Source organism: Schistocerca gregaria, chromosome 9 (assembly GCF_023897955.1).
Source record: "Schistocerca gregaria isolate iqSchGreg1 chromosome 9, iqSchGreg1.2, whole genome shotgun sequence".
NCBI lineage: Eukaryota > Metazoa > Arthropoda > Insecta > Orthoptera > Acrididae > Schistocerca > Schistocerca gregaria.
Window position 1 is genome coordinate 74,170,075 of NC_064928.1, and position 26,001 is coordinate 74,196,075.

Consider the following 26,001-nt stretch of genomic DNA (forward strand, 5'->3'; position numbering starts at 1 on the left):
TACGAGATCTGTCTAAAAAATTTCGGAACATTGTCCAGAAAATTTTTCTACTCTTACTTTTTACTTACTGTGCATGGTCTCCTTCGAAATACCGAATTACACTCCTCCACAACGCCGTTTCCACTTCCGGAAGCAATCTTGGTACGCCTCTTATTGGATAGCGCGAAGCGCCGTCTGCTAATTTTCTTTTATCTCGTCTGTCGTTGCAAATCTTCGCCTTTTCCACATGGTTTTCAACTCTGGAAATAAAGTCCTCACGGGGCAGGTCTGGAGAGTATGGAGGTTGAAGGAGCAAAGTGATTTCGTTTTTTGTGCAACAGTTACACACCAGCAGGGATGAGTGTGTGGGTGCGTTATCGTGATTCAAGTGCCATGAATTATCTCGCCACATTTCAGGCCAGTTCCTTCTCGCAGACGTCGCAACACGTTGCGATACTACCATCGATTAATCGTTTACCACAGTGGCACAAATTCATGATGAACTAATTCTTCGAAGTCAAAGAAAACCATAAGTATGGCTTTGGCATTTTACCTGACCTGATGAGGTTTTTTTTACTCTTGGATAATCATTCCTGATTCATTGTGAAGATTGATCCTAGGTCTGAACATAATAACCAAAGACTCACGCCTCATAATCAGTTATGATTGTGTTAAGGAACATCTCGTTCTCATTTGCGCGAACCAAAACATCTTCACAGATTGCCAGGCGATGGTCTTTCTGCTCTTGACTCATAAGCAGTGGGACGAACTTAGCGGCACCACGATGCATTTCAAGACTCTGTGTCAGTATTACAGAAATAATCCAATTGAAATGTTACGTTCTTCTGCATTCTCTCAGACAGTGGAGGGTCATCTTTAACTCCATCCGGCCATTTTTAAACAGTCTGAACCATTCGTAACACCGACTACGGTTTAAGCGTCCATCACCGTAGGCTTCCTGCATCATTTGGTGTCAAGGTTTTTTTGAGTTTCACACAAAATTTAAGGCAGACATGTTGCTCTTCTAACTCTGCCATATCGAAATACGCGAACTGTGCGATACGATGTTCTAGTCAATACAGCACTGAACAAAAACTTATGGACATACAACAAGGAAACTTCCAGTACTTACACACTAAACACATTTGTGTGCAGGGATGACTGCCGCATTTCGCTCCAACACACCATTGGCGCCGGCCACTGTGGCCGAGCGGTTCTAGGCGCTTCAGTCCGGAACCGCGCTGCTGCCACGGCCGCAGGTTCGAATCCTGCCTCGGGCATAGATGTGCGTGGTGTCCTTAGGTTAGTTAGGTTTAAGTAATTCTAAGTCTAGGGAACTGATGACCTCAGATGTTAAGTCCCATAGTGCTTAGAGCCACTTGAACACGATTGTCGCGAAATGTCCAGAACTTTTTGAACGGACCTCGTATATCGAACCACGAAATATATCGAACGCACGGCTGTCATGCCGGAAGATATGGCAGGTCTTCGTGCATTGCCAGGGAAACATCGTGTAACGTTTAGCGTTGTGAACAAGAATGAGTGAAGCCGCTGCGGTCTCGAGTCCCGCTACTCATATCTGGCGAAATTTAATTCCTCGATTGTGTAGTGCGCAATCTTGTTTGGATTTCCGACAAGAATATGAATTGCTACCAAATAAGGATATCAGGAACTGTGTGAACTATCATGGAGACATCTGTGTGACACTTGGTAAGAAAGGCTCCGATGGTGATTTCCCATTTCAGTTGTTCTGCGCGAGGTGTCATAGAAATACACAGATAAAGAAAAACTCTTTGTTCGACTGTTGTAAGTTGACCATCGAATAGAGCACTAATTTAGTCTCGTGTTGGGTAAGAGACTATACGAATGATCGCTTCCTAAACTGCCAAATGATGTGATGCTTCTAGGGATAATAATTTCTAATCTGACCAAAGTTTATTGTTGCTCGTCCAACTCAAAAGACTAGCGTATGGCAATATAACACCAACATAACAAACACATTACTCTGTCATATTATTGCTGCTGCCTCATATTTATTTCATTGAAAACAACTCACGACTACGATGGTCTTTCCCAAAGTTATATAAAATACAATTTGCATTAAACTGGCTGCGAGTGAGATTCGACTCGTAACTACATAGAATGGAAATTTGATACGTTTTCAATATCGAAGAATGTAGAATTGACGTTTGCGGAAAAACTGGAGTTTCCCTCTAATTTTCATTTCCTGAATTACATTTTACCATTCTGTAAGGTATGTAGTGCTTCAAATGCCTCTGAGCACTATGGGACTTAACAGCTATGGTCATCAGTCCCCTAGAACTTAGTACTACTTAAACCTTAGGACATCACACAACAGCCAGTCATCACGAGGCACGGGAAGCAAGAACGCTACCGCACGACCACGAGCTGCGGACAAGGAATGTAGTAATACAGTAGAACATAATGCACATATCTGGTGCTGTTTCCTCTCCATGCAGTACCCTGAACTGTCGTCACATGCTATTACTAAGAGCTGAAATACCATATCTTCATAATGCCTAGACATCGCATGTGTCTAAAATAAAATGAACTTAGCAGTTACGCCTAAAAATACCCAGAACATTTCTTTTTGACAACTGGAATTCCTAAATTAAATGTGTTGTTTTGCTTAAAAACTCCGCGATAACTTTCTCCAACATCCACAAATTTTGTATTCGTTCAACGACTGAATGTATGAACTATGTCGTTCTTCCCGATTAAACAAATTTGGGAAACAGATTCGATTATTTTTGACTTCATTTCTCATCTTATGATCTGGTGTCATTGTGATAGGCAAATGTCTGTCCTGGCGATTTAGTTTCACTGATTTAAGTTACGCAACACGAAGATCTATTAGCGTCTTCTTACACAAGGCAGCTAAGTTCTAGGTATCAAACTAGCGACCAGTCCTGGCTTTGTACAGGTAGCACTAAGTACGCTGAGGGGGAAAAATTGCTGTTGAATAATGAAATTTTGGGAATACATTTGTCTAGGCAACATTTAACAGGGTAATGTAAGCGCGAGATAAGTCACAGCAAACGTGAAATGTTAGTACATTAGTAACCGTTGTAACCGCCGGAATGTTGGATGCATGCACTGTTTTGGATAGGTACCTGTTAGTTTGTTGGTAGGAGTTTTCTGGCTGTTGCACTTAATCGGTCAACGTAGGGGCAGTTAATGCTGCTTGTGGATGACGACGGAGTTGTCGTCCGACGATATGCCATATGTGCTCTCTTGGAGACGAATCTGCGAGCAGGTCAAGGCAAGATGTCGGAATTTTGTAGAGCATGTTGGGTTACAAAATCGGTTTTAAGGGGAGCGTTATCCTGTTGGAAAACGCTCCCTGAAATTCTGTTCATGAATGGCAGCATAACAGGCCCAATCACCAGACTGACGTACAAATACGCAGTCAGAATGCGTGGCATAGCCACGAGAGTGCTGACTCCATGTGTAGGTCCAGTGCGTCCAACACGAATATGATGGTTGCAGGCCATCACTGGCAGAATTAGCTTTCATCAGAATACGTAACAGACCTCCGCCCAACCCTCCGACGAGGTCTCGCCTGTCAATAATGAAGTTGCAAATGGGGGTTGTTTGGGCAATGTAATGTGTGTCACAAGGCACCTGTCTCAGAACTGTTCTTGAAGAAACCGCTTCGTAAGAGTGCATTTTGTCATTGCGTTGCCAACTGTGATCTACTGTAATTGCTGCTGCAAATGCAGTACGATGCACCGGAGCCATACGCCGAACACGACGGCCTTCCCTCTTAATAAAGCCACATGGTCGTCTGGTGGCAGATCATATTGGAACCGCTGTCAGCAGCCATGTACAGTGGCTACATTCCTGCCTTTTCGCAATATTGTAGAAGGACCATCCAGCTTCTCGTAGCCCTATTTCACGACCTCGTTCAAACTCACTGAGGTGTTTGATAAGGGCGTCTTTGTCGCCTTAAAGACACCGTTGACTAACATCTACTCACCACACCTAATCGCAAAGATAACTAACGCTCACGACATTACAGCGTGTACTTAAAGCAATGTGATTTGCATCCTCATAATGGGGTTACTAGCGCCACTCTTAAGCCACTGGTGCCAAAACTGAATAGGCATCACTAATGTAGAAACATACCTACTAACTTTCGTGTGCGTTGTACAATTGTTTCTCGGTGTTACGGTTTTTTCCGTCAGTGTGATTACGGCCACAGGACTTAATTGTAATATTTAGTGACATACCCAAACTTTCCTCCTGAATCAATTATCTATTAATGGAGGCCTTATCAAAATCCCTACGTGAGGTTTGCCTTCAGGCACACATAGAGAAATGAGTCAGCATATTTTAAGTTATAGTCTGCACAGATACTGCCGTAACCGGTTAACCGGTATAACTCGTACGAATAAGACCCTGACCACTGACATGCAGCTTCCTTCACCAGTGGGATGATCCAACACTGTAGAACACCTTTCTCTGTACAACATCTTTTAACGCATTTTAACTACATGTATGGCTGCAGACCTATACGCCATCATCGCTGACAGCAGCGAAGTGTAACTTGCTCGCAGATTAAAACTGTGCCGGACTGAGACTCGAAGTCGGGACTTTTGCCTTTGGCGGGAAATTTCTCTAGAGCGAAAGGCAAAAGTCCGGAGTACGACTCTCGGTCTGGCACACAGTTTTAATCTGCCAGCAAGTTTCATGTCAGAGCACACTCCGCTGCAGACTGAAATTCTCAGTCTGGGAACAGCGAAGTGCTGCGACTCCTACCATGAATGCTGGCTTGGCCTCTTCATATCCCCCCCCCCCCCCCACGTATGGCATGCTTCTTCACAATTTTTCTCTGCTGATTATGGTACCATTAAGTAATATCGTAAGCCAGTGTTACTCAACTACGAAGGCGCCAGTGTGAGTGGATATACTAACATGTTCACGAATTTTATCCACTAGCCTACATTTTTATAGAAAAACACTTGTTCGAGGTACTTACCCTACTATTCAAGGAAAATCTTGGAGAGAGCAGTAACGTAGATTTAAATACACTCATCTTACTACTAAATAGCCACACCGCTGTTAGAAACAGTGAATGAGTATTTCAAGTATATCGTAAGCACGTTTTCCCGAACGATGGGTAGATTTTAATAAGCGACCCGGTAACTGATAAACTGATTTTATCAGTGACGAATCATAATGTTTGTGTCCTGAAATTTCATAGCCCAAGGTGAAACTGAATGGGATAGTCTAGGAGAGACAGTTAAAAGTACAGTTTACAACGATCTCCACAAAATCCATTACCTTCATTAAATTTATTTCAGTTTTGTGAACATCACTAAAGCAAATCCTTGTCATGCAGATATTGTGCAGTGAACATAAATCTCTTCCATGAACCAGAGGTTTTCATCATGTTAAACGATTACATTGTTTGGGACAGTTAGGAGCCAGGACTACCAGTAGTGGTGCAGAGACCACCCTGAAATAAAACTGACTGAATAGATTGGCAAAAATTTGATCCCATCAAGACAACTAATATGAAATGTTACAATCTTCGGCATTTTTGGACCATCGCCAAACTAATACACTACTGGCCATTAAAATTGCTACATCACGAAGATGATGTGCTACAGACGCGAAATTTAACCGACAGGGAGAAGATGCTGCGATATGCAAATGATTAGCTTTTCAGAGCATTTACACAAGATTGGCGCCGGTGGCGACACCTACAACGTGCTGACATGAGGAAAGTTTCCAACCGATTTCTCATACAAGAACAGCACTTGACCGCTGTTAGATGGTGAAACGTTGTTGTGATGCCTCGTGTAAGGAGGAGAAATGCGTACCATCACGTTTCCGACGGATTGTAGCCTATTGCGATTGCTGTTTATCGCATCGTGACATTGCTGCTCGTGTTGGTCGAGATCCAATGACTGTTAGAAGAACATGGAATCAGTGGGTTCAGGAGGATAATACGGAACGTCATGCTGGATCCCAACGGCCTCGTATCACTAGCAGTCGAGATGACAGGCATCTTATCCGCATGGCTGTAACGGATCGTGCAGCCACGTCTTGATCCCTGAGTCAACAGATGAGGACGTTTGCAAGACAACAACCATCTGCACGAACAGTTCGACGACGTTTGCAGCAGTGTGGACTATCAGCTCTGAGACCGTGGCTGCGGTTACCCTTTACGCTGCATCACAGACAGGAGCGCCTGCGATGGTGTACTCAACAACGAACCTGGATGCACGAATGGCAAAACATCATTTTTTCGGATGAATCCAGGTTGGATCCGTGTTTGGCGACATCGCGGTGAACGCACATTGGAAGCGTGTATTCGTCATCGTCATACTGGTGTATCACCCGGCGTGGTAGTATAGGGTGCCATTGGTTATACGTCTCGGTCACCTCTTGTTCGCATTGACGGCACTCTGAACAGTGGGCGTTGCATTTCAGATGTGTTACGACCCGTGGCTCTACCCCTCATTCGATCTCTGCGAAACCCTGCATGTTGCAAGTCCTGTACGGGCCTTTCTGGACACAGTAAATGTTCGACTGCTGCCCTGGCCAGCACATTCTCCAGATCTCAACCAACTGAAAACGTCTGGTCAATTGTAGCCGAGCAACTGGCTCGTCACAATACACCAGTCACTACTCTTGATGAACTGCGGTATCGTGCTGAAGCTGCATGGGTAGCTGTACCTGTACACGCCATCCAAGCTCTGTTTGAGTCAATGCCCAGGCATATCAAGGCCGTTATTACGGCCAGAGGTTGTTGTTCTGGGTACTGATTTCTCAGAATCTATGCACCCAAATTGCGTGAAAACATAATCACGTGTCAGTTCTGGTATAATATATTTCTCCAATGAGTACCCGTTTATCATCTGCATTTCTTCTTGGTGTAGCAATTTTAATGGCCAGTAGTCTACAATAAAACACTAAGTTACTATTGCTTTTACCTTCAGAACTATCACCATCATTCCATTGGCTCAAATGAGAATATTTGCCTGATGTTAACTCCTCATATACATACTATTGTTGAACATTCTAAAACATCTACTGGAACAATTCATCAGTTTTCGGAGGGGAGTATAATACTTGCTCTGTCCACAAAAATTATAGCTGTTGCACCTTTCTGTGAAATTACATAGCTTTGTATAAAAAATGAATAAATCAGAATTTTTTATAATCATTTTAAACATCGCTGTTGGTTGAGACGGATGCTTGATTTTACAACGCCGCCCGCCGGTGTGGCCGAGCGGTTCTAGGCGCTTCAGTCTGGAACCGCGTGACCGCTACGGTCGCAGGTTCGAATCCTGCTTCGGGCGTGGATGTGTGTGATGTCCTTACGTTAGTTAGATTTCAAGTCTCATAGTGCTCAGAGCCATTTGAACCATTTTTATTAATTCAGCCATTTAAAATTACAGTGTCTTTCATAGACATCTGATGCAGAACCTTTCAAATTGATTGTTGACAAATGATCATTCGATGAACATGCCTGTGGTGACTTGCCCCATAGGTCTTAAATAAAATACTATTTGCTGAAAAGAACGCTAACAGGGAGAACAAAAAAATTCTAAAAGGAGTAGTTTTACAAATCTTTGAAGAAGTACCACATTGTGTGGAACACCAGGATTAAAAATGACTTAAATTTTCAGTATAACAATAAAAATGACTGTGTGACAGCCCACACTTTAAGGATTTTTTGGGAAATAGATGTTTGGGACTTATCCTTCCCTTTTATGTGATGTTCAGTGTATCGGTAAACCACTATTTTTACAAAATAAAACACAAAAAATACATGTACACAGTTTTCTCTGAATGTTGGATCTTTATAAGGTTATTAGCTTGATTTTATGTCCAGTCCTTATATTTTAAAAAAAAAATCTGACTACCTGATTTTACATAAATTAGATGATAAATGAAATAAATTGAAATTTATTTTGAAAGAGCTAGTTATCATTTTGTCCCACATAGTAGTAAAAACTTCAAAATTTACAGACTGTGAAAAGCCATAAAATGAAAATGGAAAGCATGCAGATTGCTGTAATTTGGTAAGCTGACTTGCGATTAACTATTACAGATCACATCCTTTTGAATCCCGTTAATGTATTCGCCTCCTGATCTACCTCTACAATTTTCGCTTCCCACACTACCGTGCCAATTAAACTGGTGATCCCTTGATATCTCAGAATGTGTTCTATCAACTGATCGCTTCTTTCAGTCAATTTTTATCACAAATCTTTATTTCCCATTACACAATCTACCCATCTAATCTTCAGTATTCTTCCGTAGCACTAAATTTCAAAATTGTCTGTTCCCTTCTTGTCTATACTGTTTATCATCCACGTTTCACTTCCACACACCGGTACGCTCATAAAATTACGTCCAGAAAAGACTTCGTAACACTTAAATCTGTACTCAATGTTTACAAATTTCACTTATTCAGAAACGCTTTTCTTGCCATCTCCAGTCTGCATTTTATATCCTCTCTACTATGGCCATCATCAGTTTTTATGTATTAGTTTTAGCGTCTCCTCGCCTAATTTGCTAGCATTACCTGATTTAATACTACTAATTTTCGTTAGTCTTATTTTACTTTTGTTGATGTTACGTAAGTTGTGAAAACATTCCTTTCACCGCAACTTACTTATTATAGATTTTTATAATGCTCATATATTTTCCGTCAACAATAGCGAAAATGATCTGTAGAATTATCGAGGAGTATGGCTCCTTCATAATTCTCGCACCACTGCGATGAGTGATGACACAAATATTAGTGTCAGATACGTTGAGGGACAGATAAATTTAAAAAAGCTACAGCACTCAATGGAATAACAATCATATTCTATATCGGATTTTCATCTGAGTTAGCCCCCTATTAACCATAAGCTATCATAAGTCTTTCGAACAAAAAAACGGTGCCCAGTGGTTGGAAGAAAGCACAGGTCCACCTACAGGAGAAGAATGTCAGAAGTGGATCATCAAAATAAAGTGCAATATTCTTAACATCCATTTGTTATAGAGTCTTAGAACATATTCTGATATTAATTGTAATGCGCTATCTCCTCCATGTCAAACAGCGTGGATTCCGAAAATGTCGACCATGTGGAACCCAACTCACATTTTTTGACCGGACTTGATGAAAGCCATGGATCAAGGGAGCCGGGTAGATGGCAGTATTTCTCCAAATAATAAAAGCGTTTGACTCCGTATCAGGTTTAAGCCTACTGTCAAAAGTGAAATCGTACAGGGTATCAGGTGAAAATTGTGACTGGACTGAGGATTTCATGGTGGAGTGGACTCAGAAAGTTACCGTAGATGGTGAGTCATCAATAGATGTGTAACTAAATTTCCAATATTAATGATTTTGAGGACAGTAATTTAGTAATTTCACATTTTTCGCTGGTGATGTTGTTTTCTACACTGAGGCGACAAAATTCATGGGACACCTCCTAATATTGTGTCGGGTGTCCTTTTGCCTGATGCAGTGCAGCAACTCGACGTGACATGAACTCAACAATTCGTTGGACGTCCCCCTTGCAGAGATATTAAGCCATGCTGGCTTTATAGTCGTCCATAATTGCGAAAGTGTTGCCTTTTGCAAGCCGGTGTAATACTTTGGTCACGGACTGACTTCTCTCGATTGTGTCCCAATGGGATTCACGTTGGGAGACTTGGGTGGCCAAATCCTTCGCTCGAATTGTCCAGCATGTTATTCAAACCAGTCACGAACAATTGTCGCCTGGTGACATAGCGCATGGTCACCCATAAATACACTCCTGGAAATTGAAATAAGAACACCGTGAATTCATTGTTCCAGGAAGGGGTAACTTTATTGACACATTCCTGGGGTCAGATACTTCACATGATCACACTGACAGAACCACAGGCACATAGACACAGGCAACAGAGCATGCACAATGTCGGCACTAGTACAGTGTATATCCACCTTTCGCAGCAATGCAGGCTGCTATTCTCCCATGGAGACGATCGTAGAGATGCTGGATGTAGTCCTGTGGAACGGCTTGCCATGCCATTTCCACCTGGCGCCACAGTTGGACCAGCGTTCGTGCTGGACGTGCAGACCGCGTGAGACGACGCTTCATCCAGTCCCAAACATACTCAATGGGGGACAGATCCGGAGATCTTGCTGGCCAGGGTAGTTGACTTACACCTTCTAGAGCACGTTGGGTGGCACGGGATACATGCGGACGTGCATTGTCCTGTTGGAACAGCAAGTTCCCTTGCCGGTCTAGGAATGGTAGAACGATGGGTTCGATGACGGTTTGGGTGTACCGTGCACTATTCAGTGTCCCCTCGACGATCACCAGAGGTGTACGGCCAGTGTAGGAGATCGCTCCCCACACCATGATGCCGGGTGTTGGCCCTGTGTGCCTCGGTCGTATGCAGTCCTGATTGTGGCGCTCACCTGCACGGCGCCAAACACGCATACGACCATCATTGGCACCAAGGCAGAAGCGACTCTCATCGCTGAAGACGACACGTCTCCATTCGTCCCTCCATTCACGCCTGTCGCGACACCACTGGAGGCGGGCTGCACGATGTTGGGGCGAGAGCGGAAGACGGCCTAACGGTGTGCGGGACCGTAGCCCAGCTTCATGGAGAAGGTTGCGAATGGTCCTCGCCGATACCCCAGGAGCAACAGTGTCCCTAATTTGCTGGGAAGTGACGGTGCGGTCCCCTACGGCACTGAGTAGGATCCTACGGTCTTAGCGTGCATCCGTGCGTCGCTGCGGTCCGGTCCCAGGTCGACGGGCACGTGCACCTTCCGCCGACCACTTGCGACAACATCGATGTACTGTGGAGACCTCACGCCCCACGTGTTGAGCAATTCGGCGGTACGTCCACCCGGCCTCCCGCATGCCCACTATACGCCCTCGCTCAAAGTCCGTCAACTGCACATACGGTTCACGTCCACGCTGTCGCGGCATGCTACCAGTGTTAAAGACTGCGATGGAGCTCCGTATGCCACGGCAAACTGACGGCGGCGGTGCACAAATGCTGCGCAGCTAGCGCCATTCGACGGCCAACACCGCGGTTCCTGGTGTGTCCGCTGTGCCGTGCGTGTGATCATTGCTTGTACAGACCTCTCGCAGTGTCCGGAGCAAGTATGGTGGGTCTGACACACCGGTGTCAATGTGTTCTTTTTTCCATTTCCAGGAGTGTATTTCATCGTTGTTTTGGAACTTGAAGTCCACGAATGGCTGCAGATAATTGGTTCAATTGGACCAAAGGACCGATCCCGTTCTGTGTAAACGCAGTCCATACTATTATAGAGCCACTTCAACCTTGCGCAGTACTTTGTTGACAACTTCATGGCTTCTTGGGTTCAAATGGCTCTATGCACTATGGGACTTAACAGCTGAGGTCATCAGTCCCCTAAACTTGAACTACTTAAACCTAACTAACCTAAGGACATCACACACACCCATGCCCGAGGCAGGATTCGACCCTGCGACCGTAGCAGTTGCGTGGTTCCGGACTGAAGCCCCTAGAAACGCTCGACCACGGCTTTTTGGGGTCTGCGCCACACTCTAACCCTACCATTAGCTCTTACCAACTGAAATTGGAACTCATCTGACCAGGTAGTAGTCTAGGGTCCAAACGACATGGTCACAAACACAGGAGAGGCGCCACAGGCGATGTTGCGCTTTTAGCAAAGGCTCTAGCGTCGGTCGTCTGCTACCACAGCCCACTAACGCCAAATTTTGCTGCACTGTCGTAATGGATACAGTCGTTGCACTCCCTACATTTATTTCTGCGGTTATTTCACGCAGTTTTACTTGCCTGTTAGCACTGACAACTCTGTGCAAACGCCGCATCTCTTGGTCGTTAAATGGTGTCAGCCTCTGCGTTATTCGTGATGAGACCTACTGCCTGAAATGTGGTATCATCGGCACCCTTTTCATACTGTGGATCTTCGGAATGATTTGCGAAATGGAATGTCCCATGCGTCTATCTGTAACTACCAGTCTGTTTTCAATGTCTGTTAATTCCCTTCGGGAGGCTATAATTAGGTCTGAACCCTTTTCAGATGCCTCACCTCAGTACAAATGACAGCTCCACCAATGCACTGCAGTTTTGAACCTTGTGTACGGGATACTACGGCCATCTGTATACGTTAATGTTGCTATGCCATGACTTTCATTGCCTCAGTGTACAGTGAGGTACCGTCTGAAAAAAAGCACAAATATTCAGTTAGGTCTTGATAAGATTTCGAAGTGATGAAAAGACTGAAAACGTACTTTTTGTTCAGAAGTGTAAAATGGTGCTCTTCACAAAAACAAAACAATGCGCCGTGTGCTATGACTACAATATTAGAGTCAAAATTAGAATAGGTTGACTCATACGAATACCTGGCTGTAATACATCGCAGACATATTAAATGGGCTGATCACATTGGCTCATTCGTGGGTAAAGCAGGGACAGACTTCGGTTCACTGTTAGGGTACTAGGTAAGTGCTGTCAGTATACGACTCAGACTACGTAGAAAACACTTATGCGATCCATTTTAGAATATTGCTGAAGTGTGTGAGACCGATACCAAATAAGAATAACAGGGGACATTCAACGACAAAGAGAAGGATATCACTAATTATCACAAGAGAGGGAGATGTGAAGGAGATGCTGATGAAACTGCCTGAAGATGGAGGCATACTATGACGAGAGAGCCTAGTTAGCAAGTGTCAAGAACCAGCTTTAAATAATGAATCTATGGATGTACTACAGCTCGCTACGTATCGGTACAGTAAGGATAGCGAGGAGAATTTAGACTAATTACAGCGCCCACTGAGGTGTTTAGGCAATCATTCTTTCCCAATCTGTACGTGAAGGGAACGGGAGGAAATATTAATAACTCGACATTGTTTTGCACAGTATGGGTGTAGATGTAGAATTATTATGACCGGTATAAAGACAGTTGTTTTCACGTTTTACATCACGTACAGAGGACGAGCAGACGTAGCGTTAGGAGTGGGAGAAGAAGCTACGTTAGGGTGTCCATTTAATTTTCATTGTGAAAGGGGACATTTAAAATAAATTAGAGAAAAGCTTGGGACAATGAAGAAAAAAAAGGGACATAAATATTGTACTGACTAAATTTAATACACATACAAGTTTACGTTTACTCAGATTATCCCAAATCACTTTTTACAATTATTCTGCCACAGCATCACCGTACTTTTCACTTTTATGTACTTTATCAAGAAGTGCATTTTCGTTTGAAATTGTATCATAAAAGACAGTGCACGATACACCATTAAATGTTTGGTACAATACTTTTAACAAAAACACAACAGTCCTGAATATCCTTCCGCTGTAGCTGCTCCTTTTCAGTACTAATCAAGTCAAATGTTTTAAAAGGTGTGGGAAATGGTAAACACCATTCTTTAATATACTCAATGCAAGAGTCATAGAAGATGTCAGCATAAATATGAAATTGTTCTACAGTAATTTCACACTTTTCTTCCAGCTTTCTTAGAGTCTCATGTACAAAGGATGTGAGAAATCTTTTAGATTTTCTACATTGCAATTTGTCCAATAATTTGTTTATTTCTTCATAGACTTCCACCATTGTGATTTCTTGTTTCTCAATACATTTAATTGTTGTGGAGAAAGATTTTAGCTGGCTAACAAGAAAATGTAGAAGAACAATAGACACAGGGTTATCAAAGAATTGTTTAAGGATAGGACACTTATCAAGGGAAATGAAACATGATTTCAAAGCAGGAAATATCTCTACAATTCTTTCCAATGCTGGTAGCAGAGATAGCCACCTTGTCTTGCTGTGCCCAAGTACAGTTTTGTATTCAGTTTCAGTGAACTTACAGAATGACTTTAGAGACTCAAACCTTACTGTACATATGTGGAAATGCTGGTAGATTTTGTTTACAATTAATTAGCAGTCGATGGGTAGGCAATCTGAGCCAGCTTCTAAGGAATTGTGCACCACTTGTGCTGGACAACCAACATCTACTATATTATTCACTGTGTTTTGTTGCAGTTTATAGAACAAATTGTTTTTTCCTTTCCTCTACTTACCACGGAAATTGGTGTTCGAAACTGCAATCACCTTTCCCTCAAGATCATATACCTTTCCCTCAAGATCATATTTCTTTAAAACCTCCAGCACATAATTCTGAAGTAAATCTGAAGTTTCTCCAGCTAAATTAACCAATTCGAGCACTTTCACCGTGATGCCATTTTCAGGGTGAAAATACCTGATAAGGAGAGGAACCAACTTCAAATCCTGATGATTGGATGTATCAATCATTATAGAAATGAATCGAGCACTTTCCAGTTCATGTAAAACCTGCTGAGTTGCATACGGTGCAATAACATTTGAAATGATTGCATTACATTTTGTGTGACCACATGTGAATTTAGGATTGAAAAGTTTTTAACAGTCTATTGACTTAAAGCTATGGTTTTGCATTGCACTGTGGTATGCAAACGTAGCTTTTTGTGCTGCCAACTGTCTGTCCATTTCTGTTACTGATTTTAAGTTTACATAGTAGTCACTCATGCATTTATTTGCTCTTTTCGGTTAATCACTCATGCGATGTTTCTTCGTCTTAATGTGATTCACAATGTCAGACCTTCCACCATGACCAATAGCAAATTTTTATCTGCACAACGTACATTCTACAGTTTCTCCACCACCAGTGATAGAAGGAAATTTGCTTTTTATATTGTTGTTAAAATTACACTTTCGTTTTGGCATAATGAAACAGTGACTGCACGGTGCAAAACATTGGCAGTGTGGTGACGAAAGCCAGAGAGCAAGTATCAGTGGTGTAGAGTATCGCTGGACCGAAAGGACGTATTCAGTGTATCGATTTAGAAGAGAAGATCTTCGTAGTTATTCGTAACCTATAGTGCGTTTAAAATTACTTGCGATATTTGACAGTTCGCTACATGTTTGGGGTATGCTGAAAGTCATCACACGCTTTCTAGCGTAAATAATTGCTCAGTTAATGGCAAGTCAAACAACCAGTAGCGTAAAATACTCTAGCCAAGCGGAATCATAAAAAACGGGACATTTGAGCGTCCCCAAAAAAACTTTAGGGACAGCGGGACAATTTGGTGAAAAACGGGACTGTCTCGGGAAGAAGGGGACGAATGGACACCCTAAGCTACGTACAACTCATGCCACCTATACGGGATGAACCAGAAGTCCACCGACAAAACTTCCGAGATTATTCTGAGTATTTTGTTAAAACTAATAACAGGAAGAGATCATGTTATTCGTGGGCGCTTAATGTAAAGAAGCAAAACTGCTTTTACGGTGTTGCCGTCGCTGCGGGAACACCTGAGCGTATCATCGTCTTGCAGTTTTTCCATTATGTCCTGTGAACCTGTAGACGACACGCATATTGTCTGTGTCTTTGAGTGAACCTATCGACACTGTTCTGTATCGCTGTTTAACGAACTATTACTGCTGGAACAATCAACCTGAAACTGGACCGAACAGTACTGACCAAGAGTAAAGTAGGCCTTACCGTTGTCAACAGCAAATGCCACGAGTGATTGGAATACGTTTGTCGTGCAACAAGACACATGGCACATACCGTCAACGGTGTCACTGTTGTGCAATTGTTTTCAATGCAGGGCCGGCACACGGGGTAAGAAAATATAATTACATTGTGACAAACCGCTGGGACCACCTTTTTTATACAAAAACAGTCGGAAAATATCCATGGACAGCCTGCGAAATTTTGACGGTGAAGCTCTGGCTCACATTGTACACATGAAAAATAGCTTTTCAGTTTCAAAGACAACGCATCTTATGCACATTGCATGTACCATATGCTCATGCACTTTATATTAAAGTATGCTTTGTCGAGTAAAAGGGTTTCGATTTTTAATGTTTTCCTTTGTATTCTCTGGAGATCTCCTCGTAAATAACAAAAAAATGTTTTTGGTTTCGACAGAAAATAAAAAGACTATAACGGCTTCCGACTGTAAACATTTAGGCCTGACTGTTCCTTTTCCAGCACCTCCAGTCCTCTTCATCACGACACGATATAAGGGCGGACCGGTTCGGCCCCTAGGTCCTTCTATCTGCCGGGCAAGTCGCAGAGTTAGGACAGTGGACCCTTCCTCGACCTTTCTTCTGGGTGTAAATTTAATTGGATGCAATTGACAGGAGACTGTGGCCACACTACTTACACCGCTTTCTCTACATCTACATCTACATCTACATCCATACTCCGCAAGCCACCTGACGGTGTGTGGCGGAGGGTACCCTGAGTACCTCTATCGGTTCTCCCTTCTATTCCAGTCTCGTATTGTACGTGGAAAGAAGGATTGTCGGTATGCTTCTGTGTGGGCTCTAATCTCTCTGATTTTATCCTCATGGTCTCTTCGCGAGATATACGTAGGAAGGAGCAATATACTGCTTGACTCTTCGGTGAAGGTATGTTCTCGAAACTTTAACAAAAGCCCGTACCGAGCTACTGAGCCTCTCTCCTGCAGAGTCTTCCACTGGAGTTTATCTATCATCTCCGTAACGCTTTCGCGATTACTAAATTATCCTGTAACGAAGCGCGCTGCTCTCCGTTGGATCTTCTCTGGTACGGATCCCACACTGTTGAGTAGTATTCAAGCAGTGGGCGACCAAACGTACTGTAACCTACTTCCTTTGTTTTCGGATTGCATTTCCTTAGGATTCTTCCAATGAATCTCAGTCTGGCATCTGCTTTACTGACAATCAACTTTATATGATAATTCCATTTTAAATCACTCTTAATGCGTACTCCCTGATAATTTATGGAATTAACTACTTCCAGTTGCTGACCTGCTATTTTGTAGCTAAATGATAAGGGACCTATCTTTCTATGTATTCGCATCACATTACACTTGTCTACATTGAGATTCAATTGCCATTCCGTGCACCATGCCTCCATTCGCTGCAGATCCTCCTGCATTTCAGTACAATTTTCCATTGTTGCAAACCTCTCGATACACCACAGCATCATCTGCAAAAAGCCTCAGTGAACTTCCGATGTCATCCACCAGGTCATTTATGTATATTGTGAATAGCAACGGTCCTATGACACTCCTCTGCGGCACACCTGAAATCACTCTTACTTCGGAAGACTTCTCTCCATTGAGGATGACATGCTGCGTTCTGTTATCTAGGAACTCCTCAATCCAGTCACACAATTAATCTGATAGTCCGTATGCTTACTTTGTTCATTAAACGACTGTGGGGAACTGTGTCAAACGCCTTGCGGAAGAAACACGGCATCTACCTGTGAACCCGTGTCTGAGGCCCTCTGAGTCTCGTGGACGAATAGCGCGAGCTGGGTTTCACACGACCGTCTTTTTCGAAACCCATGCTGATTCCTACAGAGTAGATTTCTAGCCTCCAGAAAAGACATTATACTCGAACATAATACGTGCTCCAAAATTCTACAACTGATCGACGTTAGAGATATAGGTCTATAGTTCTGCACATCTGTTCGACGTCCCTTCTTGAAAACGGGAATGACTTGTGCCCTTTTCCAATCCTTTGGAACGCTTCGCTCTTCTAGAGACCTACGGTACACCGCTGCAAGAAAGGGGGCAAGTTCCTTCGCGTACTCTGTGTAAAATGGAACTGGTATTCCTCTGAGGTAAGCGGATAACTTTACTTAGCTCAAGGGTGAATTTAGCAATGTCAGTTAAAAATGAAGGACGTCTTAAAAAAAGTGCACTCCTAAGAAGCTCAACGTTAGTTGCCATTTTTCGCTTTGGCCCTCGGTTGTTAAATGAGTATTTCTATGAAGCACGACTGAGAATCGCAGGCCGCACGAGCACCTTATCGGGGTCTCATGCGCCCCGGGCGGGCGTTTGACAACAGGTCAAGAGCTCGGCCTTTATAGTCTTGTGGGAACTACGCAGTTGTTGTTAGGTTCGTATGAGCACTTGCCAGCGGGCTCGTGCGCATGCGCAGAGCTGAATTCGCGTATCAGCAGCGCCTTCCTCCCGCTTCTGGCTACTTGGAGCGTGGCTGTTTGCTGTATGAGCAGTAGCAGCAAGTAGCCAGATGCTACCCGGAAAAATTTTCCGGCGCGCCCAAGTTGCTAGATTCGCGAATGAGCAGAGCAAGCTGAGTTATAGTGGAGGTGGTGGGGGGGGGGGGGGGGGGGGGGTATCGTCGTCGTTCTAAACAGACAGTCTACAAGACCATCGAGAACATCGAATTTGCTACAACAGCTGGAGACAAGAAGAATCGTATTCCAGTCAAGTCTGTCGCTGCTCAAGCCCTGCTGGACGGCCCTGCTGTTTTCTGCAGTTGCAGACTTAATTTTAGTTTACATATAAATGATTCATTTGGTCATAGTAATGGATGGTTTACTGTAGCTATTGTTCGTGGAGGTACAGGAGTACCAAATGTTCCGGGACTAGAAAGTTTTGTGGACAGAGATATTATTGCATTTCGTACCTACCATATGGCTGAACCATATGGTAGGTACGAAATGCAATAATATCTCTGTCCGCACGTTCCCGCGAATATGTTTCGTGTCTTGGTTTACAGCTCTCACGTCGAATGAAACCAAAACAGATTTCTGTGCCGGGAGCCATCAAGTGAATTAATATACATTCTCGTAACCATGAAAGACCAAAATAAGTTAGTAGTTTCAATTTTCTGATTTTATATTATTTCCACGTTATTAGCAATCAACCATTAATGTCTTAATGGAGCTATTTCTGTCTGTTTTATAGAGAAATTTGCTTCTATTAATTTTTTTCCGCTGAGGCAGTTAGTTTATTTGAAACGAAGTGTTTCATTCCGCACTATTGGCTACTTTCAACCGCGTTCAATTTAAAGTGCAAATTTTCATTTTCTGGGACGAATGACGTTATGCCATAATAAAGAACCTAACATGAGAATATAGTACTGGACCTCCAAGTAAATTAGTATCACGAAAACCACATGAAAAGCTGAATATCAGGAACTTCAGAGGGCATCTGGATATAGAAATGCGCAATTAAAGCGGAATGAAGCTTTTTAGTATGGTTCATGAAACTTCGATGCTGCTGGAGTAGTCTCTGATGTCCTGTTCCTTTATGACTCTGTAAGATCTCTTAATGCTATATATGTACGAACATACGTAAACATTGACTTGAAGCTGACTAAGTAGGCAACTTTGGTCAGTAGTTTTGAACTAAATATTTTGTTTCAAATATAATGACAGCCGTTGCAGAATTTTACAGATCTGCCTTCTGTGAAATAGTGTTTTTCGATCAAAAGGCACTTGTTTATCGCTTCCTCTAGGCCTGAAATTATTTCTTAATTTGTGTTTACGTCTTAAATTTAAAGAATGCCATTCTGTGCTAAATTTTAGATTGGCAGCATTCCTGTTTTAACTCCCCACATAGCTTCATATTTATTCCTAGAGTATAATATAAACTGTCAGTAGTACAGTTTCTTGGCCTCACAGACAACCAAGTTAATTTTTTCACATTTCGAAATAGTCATGAAATTTATTGTCCTTTATTCTGGTGCAAGCTACACAAGAAACTGTCTCATTTTTTTTACAAGAAATTTGTGTTCCATCCAACTAGCTTATTGCAATGCTGTGTAGATGTAAACCTGTTGGAAATGATACATAACAATATTGCAGAGGACGGATTAAAAAAAAAAAATCTGTCAAAGTCACCCCTTAGCAAAATTTTGTGATACTTCGGGCTGTGGAGTCTAATTTTGAAATGATATTTTCCCAAGAACTGCTTCCTTATTTGCATCCTTCATCTATGTGGGATATGATATAACAATTGCTCTAAGTGCAACTCAGTATGTCCTCTCAACAACATGCCACACGGCTGCACATGGTCACGTGATGCCCCACCACGCACGACATTCCACCATACATACGACGAGAAGTGTATGATCAGAGCAAGCACCAAGCACGGGCTGCCTACGTCATCGTAACTGCGCATGCGCAGTACAGCCTGTCGTCTGGTAGGTGCTCAAACGAACCTGTTGACGCCCCGCTGCCTACGCCATCGTAACTGCGCATGCTCAGTACAGCCTGTCGCCTGGTAGTTGCTCAAACGAACCTGTTGACGCCCCGCTGCGTGCTTCCAGCTGTGGCGTGCAGTGTGTGTGCAACGTGTGCGGGCCGTGTGGAGCGCTGGTGCCCGTCTGGCCTGTGGGGGAGGTGTCGCCACCCCCACCCCCCTGCCCGGTGCGGGTGTGCGTGCCGTGCGTACCTAGCGTCGTCGTGCCACGCCTCGTTCCCTGCTGCGTTACCTGCAAGCCGTGCTGCTGAAGATGACGCCACCACTCCCTGCCGAAATCTTCGGTAATATTACTTAATTTTCATACCTATATTGACAGAAAGTGTTATACCGTGAAGGACCAGACCGAAATTTTCTAATCTTTGTAGAGGTGGCAAGTATTAAATGATTAACCTTTCGTCTCAGTTTGGAACAGATGTCCATCAACATCGGTTCTAGTTGTGACCTCCAAGGGCACGATCACTCTTGTAATTGTTGTAGTGTGGGAACAGACACCCCGTCCCCCTCCTCAGATTTCATCTTGAGGCTTATCATTGCATGCATGAAATGCATTCTGCATCATTTGATGAAAATTCATGGCTGGAGGCCGGCATGAAAATACGTCCTCTCATAGCATCCCGGTTGTGCTTTACGCACTGGCGACATATCAGGGCACTAGGTAGATCTGTCAGGGATCTGTATACTTCTCAATGCGTTTATTCAGGTGAACTGCTGCATAGTGTCTTATATTATCTTATATTATCTTGCTAGACGATCCCATTTGGTGAAATGATCATGAACAGTGTGACAATGCGGTTCACCATTCCTGTTGGTATCCCTTCAACAAAATGAGTCCTAATGTCACACTCAACAGCTTCCAACACCACAATGATTCCATGAGCTGTAGGGTGCGGATGAAAACAATGTTGTTGCTTCCTGTGAGCTTTCATCATGTCGTCTGGAGACGTCACAAACAAAAGTCTGAGTTACAGCAGAACTCCACAGAATGCCACTCAGTGACCCAGTTGCCTTCGGCTCTACACCATGCATATATCTATGCTCTGTGGTATGGTATCGACGATACGCATCACATGACAGCTGCATACGTCATCCCAGCTTGCAGTAACCTGTTCGCGACATTTCATGGTGACACACTGCCTGCGATCTCTGCCCAGATCTCACCTGTTGTCATTGGCTGTTTGTCTGAGCCAGTCAAACAGGCCTAAAATGCACTCGTCGTGTAGTCTTTCTGGAAACACTCGTGATGACACCTCTATCCATATGTCCTGAGTATCTGATCACTACCCATTCTGCACTCATTCCACTACAGTCATGTATCTGCGCACGATCCTCCCTCGTCTCTAATGCCAATGATCCGACCTTTGCTAAAGTACAAAAGATAGGCGATAGTTTGCACGTGCACTCCCTCTGGGCATGCTATGTTGAGATCTCCACCCCGATAGTTCCAGAGACGTTAGTCACACTCAACAGCCACCTCGTACTCGGACCACTCTTCGTCTCTATGCACGGATTTTCTTCTGAAAACCAGCTCGCATAAGTATGAACCGTTATTCAACATACCCCATTGCCATAGAAATAATTTGATATAACATTTAGTGGGGTTCGGCCAAAGTGCTCATGGTGTAACACTTTCTACACTACTGGCCATTTGAAATTGCTACACCAAGAAGAAATGCAGATGATAAACGGGTATTCATTGGACAAATATATTATACTAGAACTGACGTGAGATTTCATTTTCACGCAGTTTGGGTGCATAGATCCTGAGAAATCAGTACCCAGAACAACCACCTCTGCCCGTAATAACGGCCTCGATACGCCTGGGCAATGAGTCAAACAGAGCTTGGATGGCGTGTACAGGTACAGCTGCCTATGCAGCTTCAACATGATACCACAGTTCATCAACAGTAGTGACTGGAGTATTCTGACGAGCCAGTTGCTGGGCCACCATTGACCAGGGGTTTTCAATTGGTGAGATATCTGGAGAATGTGCTGACCAGGGCAGCAGTCGAACATTTTCTGTATCCAGAAAGGCCATTACAGAACCTGCAAGCCGACCGCGGTGGTCTCGCGGTTCTAGGCGCGCAGTCCGGAACCGTGCGACTGCTACGGTCGCAGGTACGAATCCTGTCTCAGGCATGGATGTGTGTGATGTCCTTAGGTTAGTTAGGTTTAAGTAGTTCTAGGTTCTAGGGGACTGATGACCACAGCAGTTGAGTCCCATAGTGCTTTGAACCATTTTTAGAACCTGCAACATGCGGCCGTGCATTAACCTGCTGAAATGTAGGGTTTCGGAGGGATCGAATGAAGGGTAGAGCCACGGGTCGTAACACATCTGAAATGTAACGCCCACTGTTGAAAGTGCCGTCAATGCGAACAAGAGGTGACCGAGACGTGTAACCAATGGCACCCCATACTATCACGCCGGGTGATACGCCAGTATGGCGATGACGAATACACGCTTTCAATGTGCGTTCACCGCTGTGTCGCCAAACACGGATGCGACCATCATGATGCTGTAAACAGAACGTGCATTCATTCGAAACAGTGACGTTTTTCCATTCTTGCACCCAGGTTCGTCGTTGAGTTCACCATCGCAGGCGCTCCTGTCTGGGATGCAGCGTCATGGATAACCGCAGCCATGGTCTCTGAGCTGCAAAGGTCGTCGAACTGTTCGTGTAGATGTCCCCATCTGTTGACTCAGGGATCGAGACGTGGTTGCACGATCCATTACAGCCATGTGGATAAGATGCCTGTCATCTCGACTGCTAGTGATACGAGGCCATTGGGATCCAGCACGGCGTTCCGTATTACCCTCCTGAACCCACCGATTCCACATTCTGCCAACAGTCATTGGATCTCGACAACCGCGTGCAGCAGTGTCGCGATACGATAAACCGCAATCGCGATAGGCTACAATCCGACCTTTATCAAAGTTGGAAACCTGATGGTACGCATTTCTCCTCCTTACACGAGGCATCACAACAACCTTTCACCAGGCAACCCCGGTCAACAGCTGTTTGTGTATGAGAAATCGGTTGGAAACTTTCCTCATGTCAGCACGTTGTAGGCGTCGCCACCGTCGCCAACCTTGTGTGAATGTTCTGAATAGCTAATCATTTGCATATCACAGCATCTTCTTCCGTTCGGTTGAATTTCGCGTCTGTAGCACGTCATCTTCGTGGTGTAGCAATTTTAATGGCGAGTAGTGTAGCACTAGCAGCATATTCGATTACATTTTGAAGTGGTACGTGTTGTTCTTTTTTTACTGCAGGCATGGGAAGGAGATAACTGACCAATCACCTTCTCAACAAAACTAGTACCATTGCTCCCTCTCCTGTGTATGCGGCATTACTAGTGGTTTCCTGTTCTGGCAAATCCACTAAGTTTACAACGACTCCGAAGTCCAATTTTCCGCCAACCGCTGTTCCGTTATTGCTTTTGGTTGGTATTGCAAACACTCTAATATCGATTCCAGAAATGGGAGTTTGGATGCCAAATTTCAGTTTTTACACTCTACCACATCTGAATCGAAATTGGGTTGTTAGTTTATTACTTGGTCAATGTGGATCAACCGATTTAGCTTAGAGTAAGGGAAAAGAAGTATTCAACTGATTGGGGAGATATTCGTTTCCTTTACTTGATGGAAGAGAAAAACATCGTGCGGAAAGAGATGCAATACAGTTGCTGAATTAGAAAAATCGAACTGGCTGTCAACAGCCCTTCCTTCTTTATACATGTTTAATTTATAAACTGCTGTACGCAATTTCTTTTAGTGACAAAGATTAATCTATATAAACGGTGGCTAGTGGCAAAACATTCGCTGATACTATGCGCAGGAATAGCTTTAGTTTCCTAATGATTCTGACAAGGGAAACTCATCAATCTCCCCTCCGCCCCTTAGATTTAGTGGTAAAATGGCGCAGGGGATATCTGAACACAGATCAAGCATGAGAACACCAAGAAGATGTACAGGACTATGAAAAAGAAACAGCAAACGGTCCTAGTTCAAGATGTACAACATCGAGCGAATTGCCAAAATCACAGGGTCGTGGTTGTGGGGTCTGGGTATTGCACTGCAATGCAGGAGATCAGTGTTAAAATCTCCCTCGTGCCCCAGTTTCTCTTCCACAAAATTATGAACTTTCCGTCGGGACATTCACGTGACTGTTCTCCTTTTGTAGTCTTGGCACTTGTCATACTATAGACTGGTTACAGAATATGAGTCATGTGTAAGAATATTTTACCGTTGCAAATAAATGTGATGAATACTGACAGCAGACGGGATGCCGCATAGACCTCTTGCAGAAGTGACAACGACGAATGCACGGACGTGAACTATGTTACAACGAAGGAAAACAAGAGTCAAATTCAAATGACTCTGAGCACTATGGGACTTAACATCTGAGGTCATCAGTCCCCTAGCCTTAGAACTACTTAAACCTAACTAACGTAAGGACATCACACACATCCATGCCCGAAGCAGGATTCGAACCTGCGACCGTAGCAGCAGCGTGGTTCCAGACTGAATTGTCTAGAACCGCTCGGCCACGGCGGCCGGCCAAGAGTCAAAAATTCCGGATTGAACGCAAGAGTCGTAACAAGTGGTACTTCTATAGAACAAATAGGAGGTAGGCACGTCTGGAGGTCCCTTCCTCACATCTTGCTGTTGCAAACGGACGTTACCCTACGATATTGATCGGACGGAAACTTCATAAGTTTCTAATATATACATATATATAGGTTGGTACTTAAATAGTGGCAGTACTGCTATGGAGACACTATGCAATGGAATCTACTATTGTAGGTGATAGCACACGTTGTTGACGTACCTACCTTACCATCGCCCGTCCCACGTCACCGGTTTGCGCATAATCGAGGGGAACAGTCACTTGTTCAAATGGCTCTGAGCACTATGGGACTCAACTGCTGTGGTCATTAGTCCCCTAGAACTTAGAACTACTTAAACCTAACTAACCTAAGGACATCACACACATCCATGCCTGAGGCAGGATTCGAACCTGCGACCGTAGCAGTCGCACGGTTCCGGACTGCGCGCCTAGAGCCGCACAGTCACTTGTGACCGAGTGGTCTAACGTAGCGGTGTCACTATGTTTTCGGAACACGAACAACGAATTGGATCAGGATTGAATGTGCCAGAGGCCGTACAGCACGACAGTGTCATTAGGGTCTTCAAGAGGCGTGCGGGGATTCGGCATTGCCGTAGAGAACAGTGGCACGTTGGGTAAAAGCCTTCAACGAAGGTCGGCAAACTGTGGCAGACGTGCATCGGGCAGGTCGTCCTAGCGTCTCTGAAGAAGAAGTGGACGCTGTTGCCGCGTTAGTGGACAGTGATCGACGCCATACGATTCGTGAGCTCGCCCTCCAAACCGGATTAGCGCATACGACTGTGCTTCGCATTCTGAAGGAGCGCCTGGGCATGCGAAAAATTGCATCACAATGGGTTCCGCATGACTTGAATACAATGCAGAAATCGATACGTTACGACGCTGCTCAGACGCACTTTCTGCGCAACCCACCCATCATTTTGCACGACAATGCGCGGGAACATGTAGCGCAAGCTGTGGCTGCTCTGTTCGGTCGATGGGATTGGAAAGTAGTGTACCATCCACCATACTCCCCGGACTTCAGTCGTTGTGATTTTTATTTGATTGCGAAGATGAAGGAACCACTTCGTGGCATTCGCTTCAGAGCTGTTCCACAGATCGTTCACTGTTTCTGTTTTGGTTTCTTTTTCACATTTCAGTACACCTTCTTCCAATTTTCGTGCTTGATCTGTGTTCACTCTTCGTTGGGCTATCCACAAGACCAATTCATCACCAAATATGAGTGGAGTCCGATGGGGAGTTTCTGTTGCAAGTCTCCAAAATGTCGTAGTCCAACAGCCTTCCATTAGTGACCATTTACACATACAATGTCCGATCAGACGTACCGAACACCATTACGTAATGCAGAATGGCA

General features: G+C 44.0%; 1 protein-coding gene and 1 long non-coding RNA gene across 2 annotated transcripts in view; one reads left to right on the plus strand and one right to left on the minus strand.

Moving 5' to 3' along the window:
- The window catches only part of LOC126292291 (potassium voltage-gated channel protein eag), a 1,528,023-nt gene that overhangs the window by 672,743 nt on the left and 829,279 nt on the right, over nucleotides 1-26,001 (minus strand). The window lies entirely within an intron of this gene.
- Nucleotides 1-26,001, plus strand: part of LOC126292292 (uncharacterized) — a 29,524-nt gene that overhangs the window by 928 nt on the left and 2,595 nt on the right. The window lies entirely within an intron of this gene.